The sequence below is a fragment of the Chinchilla lanigera genome, unplaced genomic scaffold (assembly GCF_000276665.1).
Source record: "Chinchilla lanigera isolate Chin_1 unplaced genomic scaffold, ChiLan1.0 scaffold00048, whole genome shotgun sequence".
NCBI classification, from domain to species: Eukaryota; Metazoa; Chordata; class Mammalia; order Rodentia; family Chinchillidae; genus Chinchilla; species Chinchilla lanigera.
In genome coordinates, this window is record NW_004955449.1 from 1302010 (window position 1) to 1312062 (window position 10053).

Sequence of the window (10053 nt, forward strand, 5' to 3'; positions counted from 1 at the left end):
TTGTTTTGTCACCTAATCTTGGATTTGTAACATGCCCCGCTCTCAGACGTACAGAGGCAAGCAAGCTCTTTTTAAATGACACTAAACTGTAAGTGTCCTGGTTAAGGAAACCCGAGAGGACCTGGCGACAGTCCGGGGTCTGAGGGTCTCTCTCAGGGCCCTGCTGCCACAGCCTCAGGAGATGCAGCTTTCACTGTGGTCTTGTTGGAAGTCAGGAACAAATTATCACGTTTCTTTTTCTTCTTTGGGCCGTCCATCTCTGAAGAGATAATAGCTTACATTTGTGCGTTGTATAGTAGTTTACATTACCACATGCATTATCTCAATTTCTCCTTACAACAACCCTGAGGGGAGGAACTACCATTCCATTCTATACGTGAAGCGTGCTGGAAGAGTTTCAGGGACTGCTGTGCTCGCCTCCCAGAGCTCGCCAGCGGCGATGCCTGGACTTCAATCATCCATTCCAGATGTGACGTTCCCGCCACCCCACTCCCACTGCACACACAATATTTAGCTTTTTGTTCAAATTGGAATGTTGCCTGTAAATTCCTAGATTTGGGGTCCTAATCTCCTCCCCTCAAGCTAACATAGTGACTCTGCTGTTGTCTAGTGAAGACTTCTCTTTTTCTTTCTTTCCTGTTTTCTGAGGTGAGGGTGGAGCTACATGGTCCAGGCTGCCTCCAAACTTGCTGTGTAGCCCACGCTGGCCTGAACTCCAGATGCTCCTGCCTCAGCCTCCTGAGTGCTGGGATTACAGGTCCCCCCTCACTCTGCCTGGCTTTCTAGTCAAGCCTTGAGGACTCCCAGAGAAAGGCACAGCTGCTAGGTCCACACATCTTCTCTGAGGAGCAGCAGTCCCGCCTCCACTTTCCTGATCCTGTGTGAGGAGCCTCTCACAAGCTTGCAGAAGGGCCCTGTCCACATACCCCATGTGCTGTGTGTGCAGGTTCTGGGTCTGTAAACAGTAAACCCTGGTGCCCAGGACTGCCTGCAGCTCCCTAGTGGGTGAAGAAGCCGTCTCCTCTGCACAAGCCAAGCATGTGGCCTGGGCCCACAGAGCTGAGGACAGTGCTGGCATGTACACAGGTCACCAAATTCCTCAGCTGCCCCCTGGGGAGCCCCAGGGCAGGGGATGGGGGTACTGCGAGTGCCTAGGTCTTGGGACCAGGGCCCTTGCACCTGTGAGAGCCAGGGCGAGGCTGCCTCGAGGGGACAGCTGGTCAGTGCTCAGTAGGACAGGGGGTCACAGGGCAGGGGCTCTAGGTTTCCCTTCACGTGTTCATAGGCAGGTCTTTGGGGAGGTGATGGGGTTACAGGGCTTCAGCTAACCTGCTATCAGGAAGTGGGGCTTGGTGGGGAGAGGCCGGTCACGGGGGGTGACCTGGAAGGGTTTATGTCCCTCCCTGTTCCACCCTTCACTGCCCTCCGCCATGCCTCTTGGAGCCAGCCAACTATGGGCTGCAACGAGAGCCAAGGTAAACCTCTCCTCCCTTGAACTGTGGGTGTCCGGTATTTTGCCCCAGTGAAGAGAGAAGTGACTAAGACAACCACTCAGTGCTGAGCCGTCAGAGTGCTCCACACCAGCCTGGCCTTCGGTGCATGCCCTGCCCAGGCTGACCTCCTGGGGTGCTTACGTGAGACAGACATGCTCACTGCATTTGTTCTCCTTCTTGCCTGTTATCCTCTGCTCCCAATTCAGGGTGCAGACTCAGACACATTTCCCTAACACTTGACTGAATGTTCCCCCTTTCTTTGTGCATTTTCCCTGGGCCTTTGGGCTTCTCCTAGAAGACTGTATTGAGGGCCCAACTCTGAAGATAGACTTACACCAGCTGAATGAATCCACCACTAAGGGCCGGGGATATAGCTCAGTGGTGAGTTTGATTCCTGGTACCAAAAATAAAAAAGAGAATCCACCACTAACTAGTTTTAGGACTTCCTGAATATTATGTAACCTTCCTACAACACTGTGTGTGACTGTAAAATGGGAATGATAAAAATAACACCCCTCACAAGGGTGACTGGAGAATTGAATGGAACTATTCAAGTGGACTTTATCTGGTGTCTTAGCGTACGTGGTGTTGCTGCAACAGTATTCTTCTTCTTTTTTTTTTTTTTTTGTCTTTTTTTAATACAAGGTCTCTCTATGCAGTTCAGGCTGGCCTTGAACTCACTTTGTAGCCCAGGCTGGTCTCGAACTCACAACGATCCTCCTGTCTCATCCTCTCAAGTTCTGGGATTACAGGCGTGTGCCACCACACCTGGCCCCTGTAATGGTATTCTTGAGCCTGCATCATTTATAAAGAAATTTGGTTCATGGTTCTGGAGGATGAGAAGACCAGGAGCATGGTGCAGGCATCTAGTAAGGACCCGCATGCTGTGCCATCCCTAGGAGGAAGGCGAAAGGTGAAAGAGGATGAGAGTAAAGGAGCAAGAGAGGGCTAAACCTACTTTGACAACAAAGCCACTCTTTATGATAATCCAGTCCCCCATGAGAATGATAATCCATTAATAAGGGCAGGACCCTCTGACCTAATTACCTTATGTATGGCTCCACCTCTGTTATGGTTTGTATCTAACATGTCCCGCAAAGCCTGATGTGTTCAGAGGTGGGGATTTTGGAAGGTGATTGGATCACAGGGGGTACTGTGCCCAGCAGTGGATTAACCCACTGCTGAGTTCCTAACTGAGTGTACTCCTAGGAGCTGGAGCCCCCTGGAGGAGGCAGGTCCCTGGGGGTGTGACCAGAAGGGTATTCTCCCAGCTACTCCCTTTTCTCTCTGCTTCCTGGTTGCCATAGTTCCTCCACCATGCCCTTCCACAGGGCTCTTTCTGCTGTGAAACCAGCCAACCATGGACTGAACCCCCTGAAACCTAGAGCCAAAGTAAGTTCCTCCTTTGAATTGTGGGTGTTGGGTATTTTGTCCTAGCAATGAACAGTGACTAATACAATATCCCAAGATGGCTGCATTGAGCATTAAGCTTCTAACACATGAACTTTGGGGAATACATTCAAAGCACAGCATCTAGGCATCTAGTCTTATCTACCCGAGTCAAGAGCCCTTTTTGTCCTAAGCTGCCCTTGGTCTCTCCCTGTTTCTAACTCATTACAAGGCAGTTGCCTAACAGGGTTGCCTGACAGTATTTCTGCTTTATGTATGAATAGTTTGTTTCTTCAATCTACTCTTTAAATTTTTTTAAACATAGTCCTTTTTTTCTTTAGAACTAGGGATTGAACTCAGGGACACTGTACCACTGAGGTATATCCCCAACCCTTTATATTTTTTATTTTGAGACAGGGTCTGGCTAAGTCACCCAGGATATCCTTGAATTTATGATCTTCCTGCTTCAGCTTCCCAAGTAACTATGATTACTTGGGACGTTTGCCCCCGTGACCCACAAACACAGTCACTACTAAATATACTTAAGGCCACTAGCTTAGTACATTGCACAGAGTTGTATTCAATGAATGTTTGATTAATATGATTTTGCTCTAGAAAATTTAAAGTAATGAAAAACTTCATGGGGTAGGTTGAGTAGAAGAAAACTTAAGATATAAAGCCACCTATTGGGCTGCGGATGTGGCTCAGTAGTAGTGCTCTTGTCTTGCATGCACAAGACCCTGGGTTCAATCCCCAACACCCCAAGAAAAAAGAAAAAAAAAAGTGTTAAAGCCACCTATGACTTTAAGACCATAAATATGTATCCTATGTAGCAGTGATGGTGAGCCTCTTAGACACCGAGTGCCCAAACTGCAACCCCAAACCCACTTATTTATCACAAAGAGCCAACACTGCAGTTAAACCTGAATACTGAAGTTTTCCTTTAAAAAAAAAATTGTTATCCGATGCTGGGGCGACTTAGCTCATGTGCTGACGGAGACGGTTCTGTGTGCCTGCGGCAGAACATGTGCCTTTGGTTCGCCACACCACTGCTGTGTGGTACTATGTAAAGTACAAAAACACTGGAAAAGAACATGCCACATGCTACAGCTGGTGTCTCATTGTAGCAGGATTATGAGTGGTTTTTCCCCTTCTGCTTTATACTTTTGGTCTTTTGTACACTTAAAATACATACTATATATGCATACTTACAATACATACTATGTGTACATACTTAGAATAAATACTATGTGTATGTACTTTGTATGTATTACTGAGTTACTCTAGAAAAGCATTTCAAATACATACTAGTTTTTGTATCAGGTATGATTGAGATTTATAAAGCATGTATACCTCAAAAAATTTTTTTTCGCACAAGCCACATAATTTTACAATCATCCCCAATCAGTAGATGTCAGGTTCGTGTGTCAGTTATCTGAAATTCCATGTGTTTCGTAGATTAGCCCCACTCTTCATACCCGACGTCTATGATTTCTACCCTTTGTTTTCCTGTAGTGAGAAAAGAGCCACAATATCAGCATGGAGTTCCTTCTGCCTTGGAAATTTATTTTGCTAGTCTATAGTTTTCTAGCCCACAACTAATTTGACAGCAGTTTTTATTGTTTTTTAGTGACCTTTTATAGAGTCTTCCCAAAGTATTTAACTTTATTTTCATAATCTGAGATTTTTTGGTTCAAGGGATTTTTTGCAGTCATATTTCATTGCTTTAAGTAATAGGCATAAACATGCTTTAGAACAAATAACTGAGTCTAAACATATGACTCAGCTGAAGTGTACTCTTGCTTCACTTTTACAATGCTAGTCATGACCCAGTGAATTTATTTCACCCCAGCAAACTGGTACAACAATGTGCAGTTTGAAAACTACTGTGTTCCAGACCAGCCGTTTACCACTCAGGGAGCTGGAGCGGGCAGCACAGGCTGTGAGAGAGGGACAGAGATTTGCAGTTCATCCAGAGAGGTGTTAGGCAGTGTTCCACCAAGAGCTTCTACTCTATTACAGTTTCGCTGGATTACATCGCTGGGTCGACCACGAGGGTTTAGGAATCTCATTGCCCTCAGGCTTTGGCTGTTATGGGTTGAGTTTTAAAGATGCCTGGCCTGGGTCTAAAGCTGTCAAGCTTATAGTCGGTGCTAATGGCCCACAAAGTTCACATTACATAGCTAAATTGACCATCACTGAGCCATTTTAAGGCCATCTGACCATATCCTGTTCTACGGATTGATAAAAAGTCTAAGATAACCTAGGAAAACAGCAATGTTTGCGGTTTCTAAGAACCTCCTTTTAAGTCTTAACCCTGCATTTTTTTGCAAGGACACAGAACTTGAAAGATATTTGATGGAGCCAGGAAGGGATATGGTAAATGAACGTTTAAATTGAAATCAAGACGTTTCTTCTTGATGGAGGCTCTCAGAGACAAAAGGCACGGACTGGGGCTGTGTTGTGAGCACAGTAAGGCAGGTCGATATCACCCTGGGCTGGCAACTTTATTTACCCGTGTCTTTCAGTCTAGCTCTCAGAAGTTCACTCTCTGAAAAATGCCCGAGAAAGAGTGGATCATCAGTTGTAAACACCAGGGAATCTCTGCCTGTGACTCAGGGACGTCCATTCCGTTATTATTATTTTATTTATTTATTTTTATGTATTTATTTATTTTTTGAGACAGGGTCTTCACATGTAGTTCAGGCTGACCTTGAACTCACTAACTCACTATGGAGCCCAGGCTGGCCGTGAACTCACAGTGATCCTCCTGCCTCAGCCTCCTGAGTCCTGGGATTACAAGTGTACGCCACTACATCTGGCCTTCTATTCCCTTTTAATAAGGTCTCACATTATGACAGCTTCATTTTTGAGGATGCTGGGTCTGGACCCCTGAAGTAGGTTTGATGTGGAGCCTGCTGGGAAGCAGGGCTGGTGAGAGAGGTCTACTTTGGTGTGTCTCCTGGCTTCTCTGTTTTTTTTGAAGTCTTCTAAGGTAGTTCCACAGACGACCGTAATGTCATAGGAAGATGCCAACCAAGTCTGCAGTTTCTGAGTCTAATTTCTGTTGCTGTGACGAAATACGTAATGCTGGGTAATTGATGAGGATGAGTATTTGATTGGCTCCTGGTTCTGAAGGCTGGGAGCCCGCTAGCTGAGTGCTGGCATCTACTTGGCATCTGGCGAGGCCTTTTCCTGCATCACAACATGGTGGGGGTACCACAGGGCGAGACCGAACAGGGTGCTAGCTAGGGGCTCTTTTCCTCTGCGTATGAAGCACCGGTCCCTTCATGGGACCTCCTTCCTCGTCAATTCATTTCATCCTAACCACGTCTGTGATGATTTATATGTGGATGTGCCCCCAAAACCTCACGGTGGGGTTTGGGGAGGTGACTGGCTCCTAGGGTGTGATACCATCAGTGGATTAGTCCGACGATGACTTTATAGCTAGATGTGCTGTTGGGAGGTGAGGCCTGGTCAGCGGAGCAGGCGGGTCACTGAGGGCGTGGCCTGGAGGAATATATCTTCCTCCTCCCTCGATGGCTATCTTCTTCCTGCTGCCATGCCCTGCACTGCTGTCCTCTGCCAGAGCCCTCTGCCGTGTCGCCCTGCCCCAGAGCCAGCTGAATATGGACTGGAACCTCTCCACACTGTGAGCCAGAATAAACCTCTCCTCCTTAAAGTTGTAGGTGCTGGGTACTGTGTCTCAGTGATGAGAAAGTAAGTAAGGCTACCTTCCGAGCCCCTCCTCCATGCTATTAGCATATTAAGTGGCCCATGTGTGGACGCTTGGAGTATACATTCAAGCCGCAGCAGGACCTAGTAGGGGAGTGCGCACCGTTTTGTGGCCCTCACACCTTGCGTTGTCAAAGTGACCAAGCTCTCAGGAACTGATGCATGCCATCCTCACTCACTGGAGACTTCGAGCATGAGTCCAGTTCACAGCGGGACACTCTTCTCCAGCACGGTCTCCTGCTGTCTCACTGCCGAACCCGAGGTACCGGGGAACCAGCCTAGTAACCAGGAAGTCGATTAACTATTAAATGGGCAACATACCCAACAGGGTTCTTGTTAGTCTTTTTGTTTTGGAGCGAGAGACTGAGTCCAGGGCCTTGCACATGCTGGGCAAGCACTCTGCCCTTGAGCTAGACCCCCAGGCCCTAGAAAATTATTCGGCAAACTCAAAATCTCAAAACAGAAATGGACAGTGGTATAGGTGGAACTATGTCCTCAAATTCACATGCTGAAGTCCTAACTCCTAGTACTTTAGAATATGACCTTATTTGGAAATAAGGTTGTCATAGATGTAATTAGCTAAAATGAGGTTATACCGGAGTAGGGTGTGCCCCTAATAAAAAGGGAAATTTGGACACAGACATGCACAGAGGAAGAACGCCGTGTGCAGATGGAAGCAGAGATTGGGGAAAGCCAAGGAATTGCAGCACCTCCAGGACCTTGGGGACTGGCAGAGGGCTGTCTTTCTCAGATACCTCAGAAGAAACCTCGGCCACTGAAACCTTGGTTTCCAACTCTCAGCCTCCAGCACTGTGGGACAGCAAGTCCCCAGGCATCCAGGGTGGAGTACCATGTCCTGTGGTTCCACGTAAACAGCACAGCTGGCTTGGAGGACAGCTGCAACTGCAGAGCTTGACAGAGCTGCATGACGCTAGTCATCTCTAGGACCTAAGTCTTGCCTCTTGGCCAATACTAGCAAAACACTCCCCCAATTTATTTTTTTTATTTTTTTTATTTAAAAGAGTAAAAGAAGGATAACATAGTAACAGGGGGATTTACCGAATTACACACAAAGTGGTAGGATAATATCTATGGTTGTTATTTTACCTATTGGTATCTTCAAGATAGTTTCTCAGGAAAACAAATAGACAAATAATAGTGAGTTTCAGACAAAAATGGTAGGAAATTATCAATGGTTGTTGTACTATACTTTGGTTTCTTCAAAGTGGTTTCTAGGGAAAACAAATAGAGCTATACATGAGTGATCAATTAAATAATCATTGACTATTATCAAGGTTGTTGTTGAAAACACATAGTAATAAACATACATCCATTTACAAGATAGCATAGGAATAATAGAAACATTACAGAGTTATGGACAGATTGGTAGGAAATTATCAATGGCTGCTATAACCCAAATTTTGTTCTTGGGGTTTCTTTTTCCTAAATCCAAGAAGACTTTCCTTCTGCTGTGTTAATACCATTTACTATATCTCAATTCTCTTAGCCACATTTCATTTATATCAGTCTATGTTGCTCCTGTGAGGCATTTATACAACTCTAGACTATTCTAGGTTCTAGTGAATAGAAGAATCCCCTAGGGCTGCTGTTTGTTTGTTTGTTTTTAAGAAAGAAAGAGAAAAAGAGAGAAAGCCAGACAGGGTGGTGCATGTCTGTAATCAAACCATTCAGGAGGCTGAAGCAGGAAGATTGTGAGTTGGAGGCCAGCCTGGGCTACATAGCAAGACTCTCTCTATTTTTTTTTTTTGTTGTTGTTGTTGTTGTTTTTGAGACAGGGTCTCTCTGTGCAGTTTAGGCTGGACTTGAGTTCACTTTGTAGCCCAGGCTGGCCTCGAACTTGCAAGGATCCTCCTGCCTCAGCCTCCCAAGTGCTGGGATTACAGGCGTGCACCACCACGCCTGACAAGACTCTGTCTCTAAAAGCAAGAAAGCAAGAAAGACAGAAAAAGAAAAGAAAGAAAGAAAATCGAATTTATGACCTCTCTCCCTAGAGATTACGATTGGGCTGTGGTGGCACCAGGAATAAGCACATTAAATTAGTAGCACAGGTGCTAGTCATGTTGATTATCTGTCAGTTCTTACCAGCTTCTTAGAGCATAACCTCAGTTCCAAGCTTGGGAGACCCACCCTTGCTCCTGCCCTGGTAATGCTTCCAGCTTTGCACTTGCGCATTTCCTTCCTAAGAACTCAGAAGTCGCTCTGTAGGTGGAAGTCAGTCCCATTCACTCATTTCTTCATTTGCCACAGTTTTTTTGAGCACCTGCTATGAACAAAAGCACTGTTCCAGGGCCTGAGAACACATCAGTAACACACATAAATACAACCCCTTACATTCTAGTTGGAGGGAAACAGTAAATCCATACCCAGAGCAAGCCAGTAGTGCTGAGGTGAAGAAACGAGCAAGGCCGGCCTGCAGTGCTGCGTTCTCAGTGGGTTTTCAGCACATACCTCGCTCACAGGGACTCAGAGGCCAGCAGCCGGCTCTCTAGAAAAGCGCCTCGAGCACAGCAGAGGGGGCAGCCAGGATAAAGTCCCTGACCAGCAGCGGAACACATGTGGTCTGTTTCCAGGAATAGTGAGGAGGCCAGGGTGGCTGCGTGGGAGGGAGGGAAAGAGGGGCGGAACTAAAGTTAGAAGGGCTGCGAAGGAGCCAGCTCAAGTCAGCAAGGGCACTGCAAGGTCACTGGCCTTCCCTCTGTGCCGGCCAGTGGAAGTTTGAGCAGTAACACGGTCTGACTTCCTCCCCTCCCCGCTTCTCCTCTTCCCCCTCCACTCCCTCCTCCCCTCCCTCTCCTTTCCCCCTCTACTCCCTCTCCCTTCCTCTCCTCTCCCTCCCTCCTTCTCTCCTCCCTCACCCCTTTCCTCCAGCCCTTCTTCTCCCCACCCCCAGGACTGGGAGTCACATGCAGGGCCAGTCTACCCCTGAGCTACAGCCTCAGCTCTTTTTATTTTTTAACTTTGAGATAGGATTTCCCTCAACTGCTCAGGCCCGCCTTGAATTTGTGATGCTCCTGCCTCATCTTCTAAATCCTAGGATTACAGGTATGTTCCACCACACCTAGCTTATTTTTTTTCCCTGGCACTGGAGATTGAACCCAGGGACTTCACACTGAACGAACTATATCCTCAGCCCCTTTTTATGTGTTTTTCCTTTTTTTTTTTTTAAACTTACTTTAGGACAGAATCAAAGTCACTAAATTGCCCAGGCAGGGATTGAATTTGCAGTTCTCTTACCTCAGCCTCCATAGTGCTGGAGTAACAGGTGTGTACCACCACTCCCAGTTGGAGGAATCTAATCGGGGTAAATCTTGGAATTTGTGCTTGGAATGCTGAGCAGAAGGAAGCATCCCCATGAGGAAGCATGTGGCTGGCAGGTTTCTGGCAACCATACTATGCCCATGAGCAGAGCTAGCCT

The 10053-nt window shown here is 46.7% G+C and overlaps 1 long non-coding RNA gene across 1 annotated transcript in view; it reads left to right on the forward strand.

The window, feature by feature from the left end:
• The first annotated feature begins 9453 nt into the window (after positions 1–9453).
• Positions 9454–10053, forward strand: part of LOC102008678 — an 8723-nt gene continuing 8123 nt past the window's right edge. The window contains exon 1 of the long non-coding RNA XR_262484.2: positions 9454–9680. This is a non-coding gene — a long non-coding RNA (uncharacterized LOC102008678). The remainder of the gene's footprint in view (positions 9681–10053) is intronic.